The sequence below is a fragment of the Loxodonta africana genome, chromosome 4, assembly GCF_030014295.1.
Source record: "Loxodonta africana isolate mLoxAfr1 chromosome 4, mLoxAfr1.hap2, whole genome shotgun sequence".
Taxonomy (NCBI): domain Eukaryota; kingdom Metazoa; phylum Chordata; class Mammalia; order Proboscidea; family Elephantidae; genus Loxodonta; species Loxodonta africana.
The window spans coordinates 157,784,593-157,803,882 of NC_087345.1; the positions used below are offsets into that span (position 1 = coordinate 157,784,593).

A 19,290-nucleotide genomic window follows, 5' to 3' on the forward strand; every position below is an offset into this window, starting at 1 on the left:
GATTACATTTTAATAAAAGGTGTTTTAAAAACATGACATCTGTGAGTATGTTTATGTAAGATTACAAGATCATGGAGAAAAAAACAGAAGGATTTACAGCAGCTTGCTACACTAGTTACCCAGCAGGTGTTGAGGAGAAGGTGGGAGCAATGCCAGTGTTGGGGTGGGAGAAGAGAGAGAGGCGTGCATGATGAAGTAGTGTGTATAATTGTTATGTATCATTCTACATGTGTGTGGGCATAAAGAGACGCATAGAAGGAAAGCCTCTAAATTAAATGGGGATAACCACCTGCTGCTGTCAAATTGATTTTGACTCATAGTGACCCTATAGGACAGAGTAGAACTGCCCCATAGAGTTTCCAAGGAGCACCTGGTGGATTTGAACTACAGACACGGTGATGGATATCAGGTGATGATTTTTACTTACTCTTCTTACATTTTTGAATATTAACTCTTAATAAATATGTGTTATTATTAGGATGAAATAATAAAACTTTTTTATGGAATAAAAAGCCGTGTGTGTGTATGTGTGTGCATATTATATAAGGATATACAGTAAATTCTATGTTCTTTAAGCTGGAATTTCTCAGAGAAACCTAAGTCTGTGAGATATTTATTGGGCTTCACTGTGTTAAGAACTCTATGATCAAATAAGTTTGGGAAACTGCAATAAATGAAACTGAATGACTCCCTTTACTTTGGAACTTTAAGCGCGCCTTGCATGTGCTAATATGCGCTGTGAGTCCCCCAGCAGAGGATACGGTACAAAATGTTTCTCGATCTTATTTAAAAGTGGAAGTGCCATCCCTGCTTTTTTTTTTTTTTTTGAGAGAAGAGCACTTTGAGAGTCTAGTATTCCCTAGATCTCTAGGCAAGGGAAAGTCATTCAAGTTTTTTGAGCAAGCAAGTAAGTATTTTAGGAAAATTAACATAGAAGTGATGGACTAATGGTTTCTCTTTTCAAAGACATAAATCCCAGCCTGGCAGTTCAGCATTTCACAGGCTGAGATCATTAGTGGAACATTTTTTATTCACTTTGTCACTTCACTGCCCCTAGTGATTTATGACACTTCACCACTTTGTAGTTTCTTCCTCAACAGAGTAGGGAGAGGAGGGGAGAAGAAGTTAATGCAAACTATCTGCTAGAATACCTGGTGGGAAAGAGACCTCATGAAATTCCATGATAAATTTTGCTATAATCAGTGTTGAAATAAATGGAGTATCACTATGTTAGCCTTAATAAATGGTATTAGCATTCATTATTTTTTTTATTGTTCTTTAGATGAAGGTTTACACAACAAACTAGTTTCTCATTAAAGAGTACGCATTGTTTTATGACATTGGTTAACATCTCCACATGTCAACACTCTCCCTTCTCCAACTTGGGTTCCCTATTCTCAGCTTTCTATACCCTCCTGTCTTCTAGTCCTTGCCCCTGGGCTGTTGTCCCCTTCAGTCTCACTTTGTTTTATGGGCCTGTCTAATCTTTGGCTGAAGGATAAACCTCGGGAGTGACTTCATTACTGAGCTAAAAGGGTGTCCGGGGGCCATACTCTTGGGGTTTCTCCAGTTTCTGTTAGGCCAGTAAGTCTGGTCCTTTTTTTTTGGGAGTTAGAGGATTTTGTTCTCCATTTTCCTCCACTCTGTCCAGGACTCTCTATAGTGATCTCTGTCAGAGCAGTCAGTGGTGGTAGCCGGGCACTATCTAGTTGTATTGGACTCAGTCCGGTCAAGGGCATCATAGATGTGGTCCATTAGTCCTTTGGACTAATCTTGCCCTCGTATGTTTAGTTCTCTTCATTCTTCCTTGCTCCTGAAGAGGTGAGACCAGTGGAGTATCTTAGATGGTCGTTCACAGGCTTTTAAGACCCTAGACGCTGCTCACCAAAGTAGAATGTAGAACATTTTCTTTATAAACTATGTTATGCCAATTGAGCTAGATGTTCCCCTAGACCATAGTCCCCACAGCCTCAGCCCAGCAATTCAGTCCCTCAGGGAGTTTGGATATATCTATGGAGCTTCCACGACCTTGCCTCTTACAAGTTGTGCTGGCTTCCCCAGTATTGTGTACTGTCTTATCCTTCACCAAAGTTACCACTTAACTATTGTCTATTTTATTTAGTGTTTTTCCATCCCCACTTCTCCCCTCCCACATAACCATCAGAGATTGTTTATTTTTGTGTGCAAGCCTTTTCATGAGTTTTTACAGTAGTGGTCTCATACAATATTTGTCATTTTATGATTGACTTATTTCACTGAGCATAATGCCTTCCAGATTCATCCATGTTTTGAGAGGCTTCACAGATTCACCATTGTTCTTTATCATGCATAATACTCCACTGTGTATATGTACTGCACACTGTTTATCCATTCATCTGTTGATGGGCGTCTAAGTTGTTTCCATCTTTTTGCTATTGTGAACAATGCTGCAATGAACGTGGGTGTGCATATATCTATTCCTGTGAAGACTCTTATTTCTCTAGGATATACTCCTAGGAGTGAGATTGCTGGATCATGTGGTATTTCTACTTCTAGCTTTCTAAGGAAGTGCCATAACTTTTTCCAAAATTCTTGTATCATTTTGCATTCCCATTAGCACTGCTTAAGAGTTCCAATCTCCCTGCAGCCTCTCCAATGTTTGTTATTTCCTGTTTTTTTGATTTGTATCTGGTTGAGGTTTTGGTTTGCATTTCTGTAATGCCTAGTGATCGCGAGCATTTTCTTATGTGTCTGTTATCCGCTTTAATATCTCCTTTTTTAGGGGGAAGTGTCTGTTCTTTTCCTTTGCCCGTTTTTAAATTGGATTGTCTTTTTGTTAAAGAGATGTTGGTTTTTCCTGTAAATTTTAGAGATTAGACCTTTGTCTGATTTTTAAGAGCCAAATTTTTTTCCTGTCTGTAGGTTCTCTTTTACTCTTTTGGCAAAGTCTTTTGCTGAGGATAAGTTCTTAATTTTTAGAAAATTCCAGTTATCTAGCTTATCTTCTGGAGTTTGTTTGTTGTTGGTTATTGTTTGTATCCTGTTAATGCCGTGTATTAGGGCTTCTAGCATTGATCGTATTTTTTCTTCTATGAACTTTATAGCTTTTGGCTTTATATCTAGGTCTTTGATCCATTTTGAATTAGTTTTTCTGTATGGTATGATGTATGGGTCCTGTTTCATTTTTTTACAGATGGACATCCAGTTTTGTCAGCACTGTTTGTTAAAAAGACTGCCTTTTCCCCATATGATGCATTTTGGGCCCTGGTTGAAAATCAGGTGATTGTAGGTGGTTGGATTTACATTTGGTTCTCAATTCTGTTCTATTCGTCAATGTACCTGTCATTGTACCAGTACCAGGGTGTTTTGACTATCACAGTTGTATAGTAGGTTATGAGGTCAGGTAGTGTGAGCCTTCCTACTTTATTCTTCTTCAATAGTGCTTTACTTATCCAGGGCTTCTTCCCTTTCTATATAAAGTTTAATGATTAGTTTTTCCATCGCTTTAAAGAATGTTGTTGGTATTTGGATTGGGATTCCATTGTATCTGTAAATCGCTTAGGATAGAACTGTAATTTTCACAATGTTGAGCCTACCTGTCTATGATCGTGGTATATTTTTCCATTTATGTAGATATCTTTTGGTTTCTTGCAGTAAAAGTAGTGTTTTGTTTTTTTGAACAGGCCTTTTACATACCTGGTTAGATTTCTTCCTATTTTATTTTTTTAGGGGCTATTATAAATGGTATTATTTTCATGATTTCCTTTTCATTGTTCTCTTTATTGGTGTGCAGGTATCCAACTAATTTTTGTATGTTCATCTTGCATTCTGCTTCACTGCTGAATCTTTCTAATTAGTTCCAGTAGTTTTCTCGTGGAGTCTTTTGGGTTTTCCATGTATAGTATCGTATCATCCGCAAATCGGGACAGTTTAACTTTTTCATTATTAATTTGGATGCCCCTTATTTCTTTCTTTCTTTCTTTTTTTTTTTTTTTTGCCTTATTGCTCTAGCTAGAACTCCCAGCACAGTGTTAAATAGTAGTGATGATAAAGGGCATCCTTGTCTTGTTCCTGTTCTCCCTCCACTAAGCATGATGTTGGCTGTTGGTTACAGATAGATGCCCTTTATTATGTTGAGAAATTTCCCTTGTATACCTATTTTATTGAGAGTTTTTTATCAGGAATGGGTGTTGGACTTTTTTTTAATGCCTTTTCAGCATTGATCGACATGATCATGTGATTCTTTTTTTTCCTTTTATTTATGTGGTGGATTATGTTAATTGATTTTCTAATGTTGAACCATCCTTGCATACCTGTTACGAATTCTACTTAGTGGTGGTATTTTCTTTGATACGATGTTGAATTCTGTTGGCTAGAATTTTGTTGAGAATTTTTGCACCTGTATTCATGAGAGATATTGGTCTGTAATTTTCTTTCTTTTTTTTTTTCTGTGTGGTATCTGTGCCTGGTTTTGGTATCAGGGTTATGCTGGCTTCATAGATTGAATTCAGAAGTGTTGCTTCCTTTTCTATGCTCTGAAATAGTTTGAGTAGTACTGGTGTGAGCTCTTCTCTGAATGTTGGTAGAATTCTCCAGTGAAGCCATCTGGGCCAGGTTTTTTTTTTTTTTTTTTTAACCTTTTCAATCTCCTCTTGTCATGGGTCTGTTCAGATTTTCAATATCATTTTTGTTAGTTTGCGTAGGTAGTGTGTTTCTAGAAATTTATCCATTTCCTCTAGGTTATCAAACTTGTTGCAGTATAGTTTTTCATAATACTCTTTTGATCCTTTTTGTTTCAGCCGAATCTGTTTTAATATCTCCTATTTCATTTCTTATTTGGGTTATTTGTGTCCTCGCCTGTTTTCATTTTGTCAATTTGGCCAGTGGTTTGTTGATTTTATTGATCCTCTCAACCAACTTTAGGTTTTGTTGATTCTTTCTATTGTTTTTCTGTTCTCTATTTCATTTATTTCAGCTCTGATCTTTATTATTTCCTTTCTTCTGGTGGCTGTGGGCTTTTTTGTTGTTCTCTTCCTATTTGTTCGAGTAGTGTAGCTAATGCTTTGATTTTGTCTCTTTCTTTTTTTTTGATGTGTGCATTTATTGCTATAAATTGACCTCTGTGGACTGGTTTTGCTGTGTCCCAAAGGTTTTGGTATGATGTGTTTTTATTCTCATTTGATTCTAGGAATTTTTTCATTCCATCTCTGATTTCTTCTATTAGCCAGTGGTTTTTAAGCAGGGTGTTATTCAGTTTCGTAACTGATTTTTTTTTTTTTTCCTTGCTCTTCCTGTTGTTAATTTCTACTTTGATGGTGTTGTGGTCAGAGAAGATGTCTTGTACTATCTCAATATTTTGGATTTTGTTGAGGGTTACTCTCTGGCCTAAGATGTGGTCTATTCTGGAGAACATTCCATGTGCATTGGAAAAGAATGTGTACTTTTCAGCTATTGGGTGGAGTGTTCTATATATGTCTATGAGGTTAAGTTGGCTGATTGTGCCCTTTAGCTCTTCTGTATCCTTGTTGAGTTTCTTTCTCGATGTTCTGTCCTTTATGGAGAGTGGTGTGTTGAAGTCTTTTACTATTATTGTGGAACTGCCAATTTCTCTTTTCAGTACTGTTAGAGTTTGTTTTATACATTTTGGAGCCCTCTCACTGGGTGCATAGATGTTTATTATGGTTATGTCTTCATGATGAATCATCCCTTTAATTACTACATAGTGCTCTTCTTGGTCTTTTATGGTGGATTTTTTTTTAAGTCTATTTTATGTGAGATTAGTATTGCCACTCTTGCTTTTTTTGATAGCTGTTTGCTTGATATGTTTTTTTTCCATCCTTTGAATTTTAATAAATTTATGTCTTCGTTTCTAAGGTGTGTCTCTTGTAGACAGCGTATTGATGGATCCCATTTTTTTATCTGTTCTGTCACTCTCTGTCTGTTTATGGATCCATTTAGGCCATTTACATCCAGTGTAATTACTGATAGGTGTGAATGTGTTGCTGTCAGTTTGTAGTGCTGTTTGTTGTGGTGCTGATATCTTCTTTGTTCCTCTTACACTCCTGTGCTGAATTCCTCTTTTTTGTGGGTTATCTTTTCATTTCTTTTGTTTTTACTGAGACTTTGTTTTTCTTCTTTATTTTGATGAGTAGGTTTGTTATCTTTCTTTGTGGTTACCTTGAAATTTACCCTTATCTCCCCAGGTTTGAACCAGTCAATTGTTACTTGGTATCACCTTGCCTTCCTCTCCATTAGAAAGTTCTATACCTACACCATTTATTTCCTCTTTTATTGTTCTGATGTTGTTGTCATTTACAAACTAACAGCTCTTGTTCCCTGTTTTAATTCTTTTGGTTTTGGATAGTCCTTGAGAGTTCATTTCCTAGATTGGTATCTGGCTAGTACAATCTTGCATTCTAAATTCAGGCTGTAGTCTGATGTTGTTTGTTGTCAAACCAAAGGACTCCCTTTAATAATTCTTGTAAGCTTGGTTTGGTTTTTACATATTCTCTTAATTTCTGTTTATCTGGGAATGTCTTAACTTCAGCATTATTCAAATAAGAGTTTTGCAGGATATATTATTCTTGGTTGGCAATTTTTTCTTTCAAGGTTTTTTTTATGTCATCCCATTGCCTTCTTGCCTGCATGGTTTCTGCCAAATAATCAGAGTTTAGTCTTATTGTTTCTCTTCTGTATGTGACTTTTCATTTTTCTTGAGCTGCTCTCAAGATTCTTCTTTGTTTTTGGTTTTAGCAAGTGTGCTTATGCTATGCCTTAGTGATTTTCTTTTGGGGCCTATCCTATATGGGGCTTCCTTGAGCTTCTTGGATGGTCAGTGTTTCATCTTTCATTATATTAGGGAAGTTTTCTGTCAGCAGTTCTTCAATGATCCTCTCTTTGTTTTCCATTTTCCCCCCTGTTCTGGAACTGCTATCACTCCCAAATTTTTGCTTTTGATTGTATGCCACATAATTATCAGGGTTTCTTCAGTTTTCTTCATTGTTTTTATGATTTTTCCTCAAACAGAGTTGTATCCAATTATTTGTCTTCAAGTTCACTGATCCTGTCTTCCATTGTTTCAAACCTGTTCTTCAGCCCTTCTATAACACTGTCCATTTTTGAAATCTTGTTGTTTATCTTTTGAATTTCTAATTGTTGTTTTTGTATGATTTCTAGTTGCAAATTTATTTTGGCATTTTGTTCCTGTATTATTTTCCTGAATTGTTCCATTTTTTTTGTCTATATTTTCCATGAATTTGTCTTTCCCATAAATTTGTCTATTTTTTCTTCATTTTTGTCTATCTTTTGCATCAAATCTTGGGTAGCTCTGAATATTAGAAATTTGAATTCCCTGTCTGGTAGTTGCAGTGTCTTTTCTTATCTGGTAGTTGCAGTGTCTTTCTTATACTGGAAAGATATCTGGTGTTTTATTTTGGATGCCTACTGTAACCATCCTGTCCTGTTTTTTAAAAATATGTTTTGATATTGTCTACTGTCTTCAGGATCAGAAGTTATTTTATTCTTTTATCAATTGTAGATTTGTTTGTTTCCTCTTGCTTTTTTGTTTTATTTTGTTATGTCTAAGCAGGCGCGCTGTGTGTTCTTTGTTGTTTGCTCAACTGTGGGCATGATATTTTCACCTCCTTGTCCAATGGGCCAAGCCAGTTGCTCAGGTACGGTGCAACAGGGAAGGTCCAGCTAAAGAGAAGGGTCTGGGATGGGTTGTTTGTGGCACATATTAGGGTCGACAGGGCAGGTGAGGAATCAGTGTAGGGCAGGTTCCGGTAGGCCATGCCTGTGCTGCCCAGGGGTGTAATATTCAGTGCACAATTCAGGTAGGCAGGAAGGAGGGGAGAAGTTGTGATGTGTGAAGCTAAGATGGGTGTGGGAAAGAAGAGAGAGAGGAGAGAGAAACAGGGGCCAAAAACAAACAAAGAACAACAACAAAAAAGAAACAAGCAAACAAAAAAAGTGCAAGAGAGCTTGTCATTGGAGTGGAGAGATGAGAAACTGAGAAATGGAGAAAAACAAAAATGAAAAAAAGAGAAAAATAATTAAAAATATAAAATTAAAAAAAATTAAAAAAAAGAAGAAAAGAAAATTCTCCAGGAATCCCACTGGTGTGGTTGCAAAGACTGGGGAAGTGGCTCCCAGGCCATGCAGTACAGCCTGGCTAGAAGAGGTTCCCAAGCTGTGGAAAGAAAAAGAAAACAAACAAAAAAAGGAAATGCTCAGGGATCCCACCTGTGCAGCTTTGCAGACCTGGGAAGTAGCTCCCAAGCCAGGTAGTACAGCTTGGCTAGAAGGGGCTCCCAAGCCTCAAAAAGAAAAAGAGGAACAAAGAAGCAAAACAAATGCACCAGGGATTCTACCAGCATGGCAGCGCTGACCGGGAAGGCAGTTTCCCAAGTTAGCAGTGCTTCACAGCCCTTCAGGAAGAAGGAAAGCTGGCACATGAAACCAGGTGTTCAAGAGAAAGGAGGGGGAATTGGTGAGAGGCATGGACAAAACCAAAAGTGGGAAAAAACAACACCAGAAATAATTAAATGGCACTGATGGAGCTGGCCAGTGTGGGCGGGGTGAATCCAAGCAGCGCGGGCTGAATCCAGTGCCTCCTGGCCAAGAGACTGCAGCTAGTGGGAAGCAGTGGAGGCCCAGCAGGGGAGAAGAAAGGTGGGAGTTGTGAAAGCGTATATCACTGGTTATCAGGTGCTATGCCTCCTGTGGGGAGCTCCATTCAGCTGCTTTCCCGTACTCCCTGTCCCCAATCTCCAATGTGGGTGAGCCGAATCCAGCCAGTTTGGACCATGCACTTCCCGGCCTGCTGAGCAACTGTAGCCAGCTAGGAAGTGGTGGAGGACAAGCAGCAGAGAGGAGAAGGATGGGGGTGGGAAAGCATGCATTGCTGGTTACTGGGTGTTCCGTTTCCTGCTGGAGCTCTATGAAGCTGCTTTCCCATACTCCCTGTCCCTGATCTCTGATGTGGATAGGCCAAATCCAAGCAGCACAGACCCTGCACTCCCTGGCTGGCCAAGTGACTGCAGCCAGATAAGAAGCTGTGTAGGATGAGCGGGGGGAGAAGGATGGAGGGTGGGAAAAAGTATATTGCTGGTTACCTGGTGCTCTGTCTCCTGCTGGGAGCTCCATGAAGCTGCTTTTCTGTACTCCCTGTCCAGTGATCTCCGATATGCATGGGGCAGATCCAAGTGGCATAAATCCTGCACTTCCTGGCTGGCTGAGAGACCAAATCCAGCTAGGAAGCTGGGAAGGCTGAGGAGGGGAAAGACGAGTGGGAGGTGAGAAACCGTATATCGATGGTTACCGGGTGCTCTGTCTCCTGCTGGGAGCTCCATGAAGCTGCTTTCCCGTACTCCCTGTCTGCTGACCTCCAACAGGAGTCCAAGATGGGGAATCCATGCTGCATAGCTGATAGGGAACCTCTGCTCATATCTTTCCTCGTTCTCTGTTCTCTGTCAGTTTCTTATTCCATTTGGTGCTTGGCTGAGTTCTTTATCTCTTCACTTGATGCTTAGGGTTCCAGAATTGATGTTTTTTTTTTCTGTATAACTTAGTTTTTTGGGTCTTTGCTGTGAAGGGATGGCACGGAGCTTCCGTCTATAGAGCCATGGTAGCTCCACCTCCAGCATTCATTATATAAACCAGTTCATACTTCTTCATAAATGTGCCAAGTCTGTATCTTTTTTTTTTCATATCTACCTCACAGAGAAGTTCAGCTCAAAAGTTCCCTATCTGTGTGTTGCTGTTAGCAGTTCAGACTCATAGTGAAACACTGCCCACCCTGCGTCATCCTCATGATCGTTTTCATGCTTGAGCCCATTGTTGCAACCACTATGTCAGTCCAACTCATTGAGAGTCTTCTTTTTCATTGACCCTCTTCTTTACCAAGCGTGATGTCACTCTTCAGGGACTGATCCCTCCTGATACCATCCAAAGTATGTGAGATGAAATCTTGCCGTCCTCACTTCTAAGGAGCATTCTGGCTGTACTTCTTCCAAGACTGATATGTTTGTTCTTTTGGCAGTTCGTGGCATATTCAATATTCTTCACCAATGCTACAATTCAAAGGTGTCAATTATTCTTCGGTCTTCTTTATTCATCATCCAGCTTTCACATGCATATAAGGTGATTGAAAACACCATGACTTGGGTCAGGCGCACTTTAGTCCTCAAGGACGACATCTTTGCTTTTTAACACTTTAAAGAGGACTTTTTGCAGCACATTTACCGAGCACAATGCATTGTTTAATTTCTTGACTTCTACTTCCATGGGTATTGATTGTGGATCCAAGTAATATGAAATCCTGACAACTTCAATCTTTTCTCTATTTACCACGATATTGCTTAATGGCCCAGTTGTGAGAATTTTTGTTTTCTTTATGTTGAGGTGTAACCCATACTGAAGGCTGTAGTCTGTTTTAAAAAACCAAAAACCCAAACCCACTGCCATCGAGTCAATTTTGACTCATAGCGACCCTGTAGGCTTTTTAGTCTTTTCTAAATCCTACAAATGGATGGAACTATCTGACCTCTTTTCTGCATCCTCAAAGTACTTTAGCTTCAAGTGTTAGTTCAGGCCCTCCAGGAAAGAGGTGTCAAGGAAGAAGTAGAAATGCAAGAGATTAATTGGAGGGATCACCTGTGGAAGAGAAAAAGAAGCAGGAGCGAGAATAGGTAGGCAGAGCCTTCATTCAGACCATCATGTGAGTCTGGTAGCTGTGAAAAGGGGAGGAAAGGAAGAAGACTGGTAGGAAGAGCCTCAGATTCTAATGCAGCTCTGAGAAAATCTCACCAGAGGCAAAGACCACCTGTGGGGAATCCCAAGAGTGGGCAAGGACGATTCAGCTCTAGGCCCCATCCCCACGGTCAGACATTGGCTGCGAACAGCCCAGGGAGGGCGTGTCCTTGGTCAGATGGCCGCAGAGCATCCAGAGGATGCAGCAGCTGAAGCCTGTCAGCGAACAATTCTCCTCTCCTAAAGGCAGATCTGTTGGCACACAGGGATTGTCTCACTTTATTCCTTGTGTGGCATGTCTATTTCCCATCTTTATTAGAATTATTATATATCTTACTTCCCTAACTAGATTGTCAGGTTCTTGAGCATAATTTATTCTTGGAAATATGCAAAACTATGACATACTTATAGAGGTCTACAGATTCATAACATTAACACATTGTCAGTAATTTATTTCTATAGTAATAATCATTTCTATAATATGTAATGCCTCATGGCGTGAAGTCAAGAGTCCCCTCAGCAACTGGAATTATTCAGTTGGTTGCCTTCAGCAAGTTTTGAGTAGAACAGTTCACTGTCCTGAAAGCAGTCTCTTATTTACTCAGGAATTAAGCAGTTTTCACATGCTTCATAAATACTTTCCCTGCTTTGACAGTTGCAAGAAGTAGAGCTAGGACAATTATCTGCGGTAGTGTGTACTTGCTCTAAGCCACAGTTCCCAATCCACTCGGCTCAACATTCCATCTGACAAACATTATGCGTGAATGTATTTATAATATCTCTTCCTCCGTTCTGAGTAAGCAAATTCAGTGATAACAAAAATTAATTTTATACACTGATCAAAACTTTACTGCACACCTGTTAAGGGCTCAAGTTACATAGGTTCAAATCACATAGACGCCACAGACTACAGAAGACATTCAATATTTCTAGCGCGAATAAACCAAGTTCAATTTCTTTCTTATACTTACATGGCATGTGTATAACACAAATATGTAAAAACAGACAGCTGCCGCCCACACCAGGACAAATGATCTCCCATCTCAACAATCCATTTTTGTATTATTGGGGCAGTGTTATCAGAGTGTATAATTATTTTTTCTTTTTAAATCAAAATATAAATGTTGCTCTTTTAATTGCTGATTGAGAGTTGCCACCATGAAGGTCTCATGGAAAGACTTAAAGGGGTATGAAGTCATAATTATTTTTTACAACATAGGTAGTGCCCAACTTACTATGTGGTTCTGTTCCGACGACTCCGTTGGAAGTAGGTTCAGACATAAGTGGAACACCTCATTTTTTTTTTTTAGTTTTCATTATTATTGCTTTTTATTATCAGTATCTTTACAAATCCTATCTTTCTTTGTCTTTGGGGGTTGGAAAAAATACATATAAGCTTACAGATACATTTTAATACGTACATACATAAAAAATAAGAAAATTATAAAAATTTACTCCAACGATGAAGAAGAGTTGGATGACATTGGCATTTGGTGAGCTGTGGTAATAACTCCACTAGTGGAAGGTTCTGGATCATCTGGATTATCCCTGGAAATGGGGATGGCATTTCCAATCAGAAAATTAGTGAGAGTTGTCTGTATGGTTCTTTTCTTTTTTTCTTTATATATTTTGTGGTAACATCTCACCACTTCCTGAATCTGCCTATCAACTTTAATGAAGTGATCAGTGTTTGGGTCCATGTTTTCAAGCAACTGAAGTCCCTGATTTAGTTTTAAAAAAAACTTCAACTAATTCTTCCACTGTAAAATTTTTTGACAACTTCTCTCCTTCCGCTTCCATCTTGTCTAGCTCATCCATGATTTTTTCAGCAGCTTCAACATTGGTGCTTCCTGCTTTTCCAGTTACGTGTATGTTGTTGTCGTTAGGTGCCATCGAGTCAGTTCTGACTCCTAGTGACCCTATGTACCACAGAATGAAACACTGCCCAGTCCTGGTCCATGCTCACAATCATTGTTATGCTTGAGCCCCTTGTTGCAGCCACTGTGTCAATCCATTTCATTGAGCATCTTCGTCTTTTTCGCAGACCCTCTACTTTACAAAGTATGAGGTCCCCCAGGGACTGATCCTTCCTGACAACATGTCCAAAGTATGTAAGACGTGCAGTCTTGTCATCCTTACTTCTAAAGAGCATTCTGGTTGTACTTTTTGCAAGACAGGTTTGTTCCTCCTTTTGGTAGTCCATAGTTCATTCCGTATTCTTTGACAACATCACAATTCTTCTTCAGTCTTCCTTATTCACTGTTCAGCTTTTGCATACATATGAGGTGACTGAAAACACCATGGCTTAGATCAAGTGCACCTTAGTCTTCAAGATGACATTTTTGCTTTTCGACACTTTAAAGAGGTTTTTCGCAGCTTATTTGCCCAATGCAATGCAATGCATCTTTTGATTTCTTGACTGCTGCTTCCATGGGTGTTGATTGTGGATCCAAGTAAAATGAAATCCTTGACAACTTCAATCTTTTCCCAACTTATCATGATGTTGCTCATTGGTCCAGTTGTGAGAATTTGTGTTTTCTTCATGTTGACGTGTAATCCATACTGAAGGCTGTGGTCTTTCATCTTCATCAGTGTTTCAAGTCCTCTTCACTTTCAGCAAGCAAGGTTGCGTCATCTGCATAACGCAGGTTGTTAATGAGTCTTCCTTCAATCCTGATGCCCCGTTCTTCTTCATATAGTCCAGCTTCTGGGATTATTTGCTCAGCAAACAGATTGAATAGATATGGTGAAAGGATACAACCCTGACGTATACCTTTCCTGATTTTAAACCATGCAGTAGCTTTTCTTTTTTTTTTTGCTTTCATACACGTTATATAAGCCAAGTCTGAAGTGATGAAAACAGCCCTTGCTGATCCTTCAGGTTTTCAAAAAGGTTGTGTGCTTTTGTTTGAATCATCGATAGTCTCATGGAAATCTTCTTCTGGGTTTGGTATTCCATCCAAAATCATCAACAGCTTCTCCATCTCGTGGATTGGCCCTTGCCTTGTCTTTGTTAAAACTGTCAATTTTATGCCAATCACTCCTTTAACAGCCTCCAAAATCCTATTCTTGTCCTTAATGATTGTCAAAATGGTTGAACGAGAGAGACCTTCCTCATGTGCTGTTTCACTGGCTTTCTTTCCATTATCATAGGTCTTAATGATCTTCACCTTTAAGTCCGTGTCTAGAGCCTTCCTCACCTTCTTTCTTGGATTAGAACTTCCAGTGGCATGACTTCTATTGCTAGACATATTGTTGGGTGTATAAGCAGTGCAGGTGTTGCAGTTAGAGCAACTTGAACAACTTGGCTTCAAACTAACAACTGATGCTTCATGTGGTATAAATTACAGGCCTGGTCTACTATGAAGTCGGCGTCGGTGTCATAATGATGAAGTTGGAGTTGTAAAGGTTGTCAGGCGTGCACATAGTTCAATTGCACGTTATTAGAGTTGAACATTGCCCAACTTTCTATCAGTTATGACTCCCAACACCAACATCTACTCCGTTGTAGACCAGGCCATAGCCTGTTATATGGCAGTGTTTTGAAAAGTAAATAAAAAAATAAATCATCTGCAAGTGAACGTCTGAGAATGATAACATCAGCAAATTACGTGCTACAACATTATATGTAGGACATATTCCTAACCATAAGATATACCAAAAAAAAAAAAAAAAACAAAAACCCATAGCTGTCGAGTCAATTCTGACTTATAGTGACCCTATAGAAAAAAAGGACAGTCATAAGTGTGATTTTTTTTTTTTTCTTTTTGTTATCCCTGGAGGCATGCACCCTTCCTGGAGGTAGTGCAATACCAAGTCGATGAGAGAAGTGGACGGAGCAAGCTCCTATTCCATCTCCCAGCTCCGAAAATCTGTTTAATATATTGTCCTCAGATAGCGGACTTATCAGATATTAAACTGATAAGAACAGATACTACACTTGATCTTAGCCAAAAGGCCAAGAAGCAATAGTGCGATTTTCCTTAATTCCAATACGTCATAAGTCAGGGACTACCTGTATTTGTCAATATTACTCACAGTGTTCAAATGGCTACCTGCAGCACTATTATTATTGTTTTGCCAGTAAAAGAATCAGTTAAGAACATGAAAGGTGACTTACATACATTCAAAGTACATACGTATATATATATATGAAAGAAAGAAAAAGTAAGAAATATTTGCTTTGAATTAATGTATTTCAGAATGACAGCAGCATCATAATGAGAACTAACTTTTTGTTGAGTGTTACTTGAAAAGACACTTACTCTTTCATTTTCCCCAGTGACTCACATCACATTATGACATTATGAATCAATAAATATTTTTGAGTTCCCACCAAATCATTTATGGCACAGAAAACCCACTTTATAAAAGAAATCCAGACTGGAATTTTTAAGTTGTTTACAATAAAGATCACATGAGCTGAAATTTATGAACACTGGAGGTCTCATGCGCAGAATCCTGGGCACGGCAGGTGCAGTGAAGAACCTCCTCTACTGTACCTCTTTTTAAGGGTGTAAAATTGCCCCTACCCCTGACCATCCAGCTGATTTTGACTCATGGCAACCACACGTGTTGCAGAGTAGAACTGTGCTCCTTCGGCCTTTCATGGCTATGATCTTTCAGAAGCAGATCACAAGGACTTTCTTCTAAGGCACCTCTGCGTGGGTTCAAACTGCCAGTTTTTGGTTAATAACCAGGTGCTTAACCATTTGCACCACCAAAGGCCCCACGTTCCTGTACCTAGAAAGTGAGAATTTCATTTTCTCATGAAACAAAAGAGTATTGATCCCTAAGTAACCTAGAGTATCCTCAGAAACCTTTGAAAGTCAGAAGCTACAAATTCCTACTATCCCAAGTCACCATTTAGCAACCTGGAGAGCTTGGTTTAATTCTCTCTGAGTCCAGTGTTTTGGATCTAAGAAGTAGCAGTGCCTATTTTTTTGACTATGTAGAGTATAGCTTGTTAGTAGCAGTCTGTGTACAAAGAGGAAAAATCATCTATTAGAACAGATACACTTTGGCATGGCTGTTAGCCTTATGCAATTCACCTGGATGCCTTTATGTTCCACAGAGTGCCAACTACTCTCACCTCTTTCAAACTGCAGGAATAGAAGCTTATATCAAATTGCTATTCCAGCACCTGCAATTCCGCTAATCCTTCATTTCAGTAGAAGGGCAAATCTGATTTAGCCACAGTGCAAGTTATTACGAGATTGTGGTGATTATGAAACACATGTCCCCAGATAGCCACTCTCAGCTAAAAAATAATAATCCTTTAAGAAAATATGACTCTGACTCCCTTCCTTTATTCCTCAAATATTTGTTTTGCACCTAGTGAATGAAGTCAAATAACATTGAAGAAAATCTCTTGACAGCAAGATTGAGCTGCAGACCTGCATGGCCTAAAATATTATCATTTCATCTCTGGTTTTCTGGTCTGATTGAAATGAGCTTTGGAGATTGCTGTTCAGTCCCTAGAGGGCCCTACAGGATAGTAAATCCACATCAAAAAGCCATTCTATATATGAATTCGTGCTGATTTAACTTGACAGCCTGTTTCATTTTAGACAAGTTCAAGCACCACAGAGCAGAATCACTTCTCTCTTTCTGGTAAAATTAAAAGTGTAACCATTTTTGAACAGCACCTTTCACCCCATATTCGTCTTATTACTTGTTGTTTTGCCAGAATCATAAAATCTTGGTTTCCTGATGACAGCAAACATTTCACCATTCATTCACCTTCACTTTTCCTTGCAGAACAGAAAAATCATAACTTAGAAACTGGCTACTTCAGAGCGTGTGCCTTGGTTTTGGGTGTAAAGGAGAATTACGTGCCTCAAATCACAGCCAGCTGTCAGCCTTGAGAACTGAAAGTGTCGTCTCATAAGGAACCATATTATTTCTTCAGTGACTCTCACATTTCTGACTTTCAATGGATCAAACTTTTTTTTTTTACATTTAATTTATGGAAAATCTGCTGAATATCATGGGAAAATACATGAATATTAAGGCTTTTAAATCTTATTTCCTTAATGTGTATTTGTGTTGGATGAGTTAATTGAAAATGTATCTAAAACCTCTAAACTAGTTTTAGATTAGGACAATAATGGGCTACCTATTTATTTAGGATTTATACAAACTTGAATTCAGATGGATCCAGAACTGCTGATTAATATTCTACAGTAAGCTGAGTAGCAAAGTGTAACAATAGGACATTGATTCAGACAGAGCTAAGTTGAAATCCTGCTGGCTTCTCTTATTAGCAGCCTTGACTGAATTGTTTAACTTCTTAAAGTCTGTTTCCTTATTTTTAAAATGATGACCGGACTTCATATCTTTTGGGGAGTCTACTTAGCCATGATAATGTGCTATCTCTGAGTGCACCCCACTTCTGAAAGCTCATTTCGATCAGACCAGAAAACCAGAGGTGGCTGCGTGTCTCCTCAGACATATGGCCAGGGCTTTGTCAGCCATGTTTGTTTCTGTGTGACTGTAGACTTAAGTGAACACTCGGCCCAAACCAGGACCACCAGATTTCCACTCCTGGGAGGTTGTAATTCAAATAAAGCTGCTGCCATGGATTCTCTGCTTGTGGCTGGCACTGGAGAATGGTGGAGTGGCATGTGCAATGAGAAGCAGAGAAAATCAGACATCTAAGAAACCAGGAGCCAGATGTAGAAATAAAAGTCAATGTGGTTCCACCAAGGAAGGGCATGAGTTTAGAAATGATGGTGGGCCTGTTAGGACCGGGAACTTTAGAATGGATCATATGTTTCTGCAGTTCTTGAGTCTCATCCCTGCACAAGAGAAAACATAGATAATGGCTGCTCTAGGTATCAAAGTTATGGAATAAAAAGACAAACGGATACATCTGAACCTAGTCCAGCCAAGTCCAGCTGCACCTGTCTAAAACTAGCTGGATCCAACTAAGCCATAGCTAACCCACACTACTATGAGGGAGAAATGACTATTTCACATTGGAAGGACAAAGTCGACGCAGTTCCAGAAAGAGAGAACATGACTGAAAAAGTGTGTTCGTGTCTGATGGTATTCCATTTCTTGGCTTAACTCACACAAGAATTCAAATTGCTTTTGAATGAACCAGCACATACAATTTAAATAAATTCCCTTTTTTGTTTAAGATAGTTTAAAGTAAATTTCATCTTAATAGAAATCAAAATAACCATGCCTACCACAGAGATAATATTACCAATATATGAGGGAAATGGTGAAATTTAACTGATGTAATAATATGTGCAAAATGCTAGCTCAATTTGCATTCAATAAATGGTGACTATTGTTATTATGTCATTTTCCCTAAGAATAAAACAGAAAAACACTTTTAATAAAGACAAATATTACAGCCTTAAAATACATACCGTTTAGCAGTCTGGGAGGTGGGGCCAAGATGGCTGACTAAGTAGAAGCTACTTCGGATCCCTCTTGCAACAAAGACTTGGAAAAACAACTGAATCGATCACATACCTGACAATCTACAAACCTGACCATCAAACACAGATCTAAAGAGTTGATCTGAGTGACAGAGACTGAGAACGAGCAACCACAGGGAAGCAACCAATGTTTTGGGAGTCTGGAGTCAGCGTCCCAGTCAGAAAACCTTGGCACCGGGCTTTGGACTGGGTACAGGAGAGCTGACCATGGCATCCTGAGATGGCGCAAACACGGGACACAGCCCTAGCCCCTAGAAGTGACCTCGGGGGAAGCCCAGCCAGTGCACGCAGGAAGCGCAGCAACGCGGCTGACAGGAGGAGAAGTCACTGGGAAGCAGTGACTGATTTTGGAGCCTGGAGTGCAGTGTCCCAGCTGGGGAACCTTGGCACTGGGCTTTGGACTGGGAGCGGAGGAACTGACCACGGCTTCTGAGACAGCACAGGCACAGGACGCAGGCCTGACCCTCAGGGACAATCTCAACCCAGCCAACGCACACAGGCTGCACACCCCAAGGGAATCTCAGATAAAACAGTCATCACCAAGTAAGATAAGTAACTTTGTCTATATTCCGGGGTGCTACTCTCTCCTACTCTCTCCTATCTATCTGATCCCTCCCCTCTCCTTCCCAGGCGGCTTCATTAACATTGGAATTTCTGGAGCCAGAGAGTGAAGTGCTCTACAGTTTTTGGTTGTTTGTTTGTTTGTTTTGGTCTTTTCCTAACCCATTCTCCTGGCCTGAAAGAAGCAGCTACAAAAAACCCAGGGACTAAAAACCCTTCCCTGAATTCCCGAAATTGGACTAAAAATACAGAACCAGCTCCAGCCAAGCATATGTGATCCACAGTCTTGAGCTTTCATCCCTACAGGGAACAAGGTGGCTATTATAATGCAAAGGCAATTCTGATAGGGATCTGACTGTAATTGTTTTAGCAGATTACTGGAAAGATAAGTTTGCCAGGTCTGATATCTCTACCTATTAAACAGAGCCCTCACTGACCCACAATGGGGAACTGAGGGCTGAAGCTCCCCGCAGACCACCTAACCTCCTGCCTTAGGGGTCTGAGGATGGTGACACCTACCAATCTGTAGAGGTACATGCATTGG

The 19,290-nt window shown here is 39.6% G+C and overlaps 1 non-coding gene across 1 annotated transcript; it reads right to left on the bottom strand.

Moving 5' to 3' along the window:
- Positions 1-14,510: 14,510 nt before the first annotated feature.
- Positions 14,511-14,701, bottom strand: LOC111750892 (U2 spliceosomal RNA). The gene has a single exon (XR_002785949.1). It is a non-coding gene; the product is annotated as a U2 spliceosomal RNA (small nuclear RNA).
- Positions 14,702-19,290: the final 4,589 nt, after the last annotated feature.